We start from the raw sequence: 3,704 nt of genomic DNA, 5'->3' as shown, positions 1-3,704 counted from the left end.
TCCAGAATTTAAAAATGCCTTTTTGAGACGTGGCTTAATTTAGGATGAATGAGTCCTAGACTAGGAAGTCCTAGACTAAGGTAATGAGGGACTAGTCAGATCCTTCTGTCTGGTCTTAGTGCTGGTCTTAGTCCAGATCCATTAACCCAAAGATAAACCTACCTTGAAGGGTTCACTTAGACCTAGATCAGCTCTAATCTTCCTTCTGGAAATCAGATTTTATATATTTTTTTTTTAACCAAAACCAAGGCAAGTCTTTTAAGTATTTTAAACCGTGACCGAGAAAGGCTGAGAAATTTTACTTAGTGCAGAGTCTAATAAGATTAGGCCTGACGTGCAGATACATTTTGTGAAGCAATATATCAGTAAAACACATATCGGCGTGGTGGAGTATGAAACAAGATCTATTACACACACACACACACACACACACACACACACACACACACACACACCTGTGGAAAATCCAAGTGCAATATTTGATCAAAAAAATAAAAAGTACAATCCCTGATGTGCAATGTGTCAAAATATGTGCAATACGCTTAGTACTCTGATTCCTATTAATGGTGTTTTTTTTCTTTAAATGTTATATTGTTCAGAGTTCTAACCCTGATATGCTCTCTCTTTTCTGCTGTCACTTTTTGCTGCTGTAACAAGGTAAATATCCCCACTGTGGGACTAATAAAGGTTTATCTGATCTGATCTGATCTGATCTGATCTATCTTATCTTATCTTATCTTATATAACAGCAGAGGAAGGCGCCGTCGTCAGTCGAGCCAGAAGATGACGGTACCCTGAGGAAACCGCCGAGGCGCTTCCAACCCAATACAATTACCGCCTGGCCCTCATCCAGGCATCTGGGGCCACCGGCCCCAGCCCAGGACCTTACCCTGCGCTGCCCTGCCCCGGAACAGGAGCCGCTCCACACTGACACCGGGGCCTTCCACCCACTCACATTTTGTCGTTTGCCGCTCATCTTTTGCTGGATGACGCGTCCTTTCGGACCAAAGGCCCCGTTCTTTGATTACTCCTCGTCAGAAGAGAGCAGTGGGGGGGGGGGGGGGGGGGGGATGCTGACCCGAGCAACATCCATGTACTTCAACCGGTGAACGCAACGTAAATAACTAGGTAAAATGGCCCTGAATGTGCATCGTGTATTTTTCCGGATCTCGTCAATTAAGATTTTGATTTGGGAGATGAAAGAATGCTCTTCACTAACACAAGTAAGGAGTCGCAGGGTGCGATTTGTGTGTGTGTGTGTGTGCGTGTTAATATTTGATGAGGTGGTGATGCATCGCTGCCTATGAACAAAGCTCCAGGACTGTTAATTAGAGTGAGTGCTCATAGCTCTAAATACGCCGCACATTGGGATGCTGACATGACAATTACCTGACCTTGGACTCACATGAACTGGGGTGGAGGGCGACATAGTTCTGTAGGGCTTTCACAGGGTTCCAGGTAAAATCGCACTATTTTTAGAGGGGGTCTTCAAAAAAAGGCCACAACTCGATTGTCCCATCAGAGTCTTGAGGTCGGTGTCCGTTTATAGAAGGAAGACTTGTGCATGCATGCAACTCAATCAGCACTCAAAGGAGAGTGTACAGAATGTATGCGAGAGAGTATACGCGCGTGTGTGTGCGAGAGAGAGAGAGAGAGAGAGAGAGAGAGAGAGAGAGAGCGAGAGAGAGAGAGAGAGAGAGAGCTATTTGCAGCAGAATTCATCCGTGAGAGCTTGAAGAGGAAAGAACACACTGATGATCCCCAAAAGCAGCAGTGGCAGAGCAGACAGACGGATATGGAAAGACGGACCTAGAGAGACAAACAGACAGACAGACAGACACACAGACAGACAGACAGACAGACAGACCCATCCAGTACAACAAACCACCACCCTGCTAGGTCTGTCTGACTGGCTTTGCCATGATCAGTGGGCTGGAATCCCTCTGTTTACTCTGCTAAAAATAGATTCCACTCACTGCTGATGACGTGAGATCCAGTGACAGCCACCCTCACACCCACACTCCCCCACACTCCTCCACACTCCCCCACACCCACCAACCCACCAACCCACTCCCACTCCCACTCCCACTCCCCATTTCTACCCACATTCAGCTCTAAAGTGCCGAAGGAACCGCGCTGTTATTGGCATGGGGCGCTCTGGCTTGGCTGTGTGCCACCTCTCCTCCACTCTGGAAGGTGAGACAGCAGGTGGAATGGGAATATTGGAAGAGGGGAGCGAAGAGAAGGGGGGGGAGAGGTGACGAAAAGAAAAGAAAAGCGGGCGATTACAGGACAATATGAGCTCAAAGGTGCAAAAGCATGGATGGATGGATGGACGGACACAGAAATAAAGGGGGCGAGCAGCAGGGAGGAAGTGAGCCAGTGAGAAAGCGCAAGTGGAGGGAGGGGATCAATACTATGACTCATTCTTTCTGTGCTCGGCTGCTTCCTAACAACATTCATTAAAAAGTAAACCTAATCATTTGGCCGGTCTAATCAGATCCAGAGGGGCTCCATCTTTCACTTCCATGCAGAGTGACCCCGGAAAGGAGGGGGTGAAGGCCCAATTTCTGATCAAATGGCTCCGATAGAGTTGATAGGGCCGCGCGCTGGGTGTACCCTGAATACTGTACCCACGAATATATTCATAGAAATAACTTATTTTTTAAGCCAGATGACCTAGGACCCGTTACCGCGTCAAAACGTCAAAACACTAAGTTCCTACGCTGTACCATTCTGAAGACTGAATGGGATGTTAAATATGTTCTTACGTGTGAAAAAAGAAAGAAAGCTGTGGTTGTCCAAGATGTGGTGGTGGCGGTAGTGGTGGGGGCACAAAAAAAAAAAACAGGGATTGAAATCAGGCCCTGGAACTTCAGTGCGATGTGTGATCCAATCCAAGACAGAAATTATGACAATTAGTCTTAATAGTCTCTTTTTTTTTTAGGACTTGGTGTAATAAGATAATATAATAATCAAATAGGATAGAATAGATTAAAACTGATGCTGATCCCGTATTTCAGTAACCTGTATTTATGTATTTATTTACTTAGTCATATATTATTATTATTATTATTATTATTATTAATAATAATAATAATAATAATAATAATAACTATTCGTGTATCTTTATTTAAAATATATGTTTTTATTAGTAGTAGTATTATTATGGCAAAGACTAACACGCCCTTCTGAAATTGCTGATTTGACCAGCAATCTGGAAGGACCAAAACTGAAAATCCTTTGAGCACCAATCATTTCGAAGATTCTTACTATGCGTCTGTGTCCAGCAAACATATTCCAAATAAATAGGAGGGCTCTGGGCCATCTGTTGACAGTGCAATATTCATGCATGGGGTTGATGTTGAATTGCTGAAATATATAGTGGTGATTGTTGTTATCATCATTGATATCAATGCAAAAAAAAAAATAAAAAAAAAAAACAACACTCACCTGCAAGAGGCTGGAGTCCTCTGGGTGTTGGTGCTCGGCTGTTTCCCCACCGATCCCGGGTTGTTAGCGTGTGGAACGGCAACGTTTCACCAGCCGATCGGACCGGATGACAACCTGACAGCGCCGCGGAGATCCACGAGATGTTCTGCGACCGTGGGCTGTGCGTACACCGCTGCCCCGCGTTCCTGCGGCCTCTCGTCGACCCCCGCGCCGTGGACTCGTCGCGCCGATCCACCTCCACCATCGGAACC

The sequence above is a fragment of the Zeus faber genome (genome assembly GCF_960531495.2).
Source record: "Zeus faber genome assembly, chromosome: 17".
Taxonomy (NCBI): domain Eukaryota; kingdom Metazoa; phylum Chordata; class Actinopteri; order Zeiformes; family Zeidae; genus Zeus; species Zeus faber.
Note: the sequence above shows the minus strand (reverse complement) of the source record.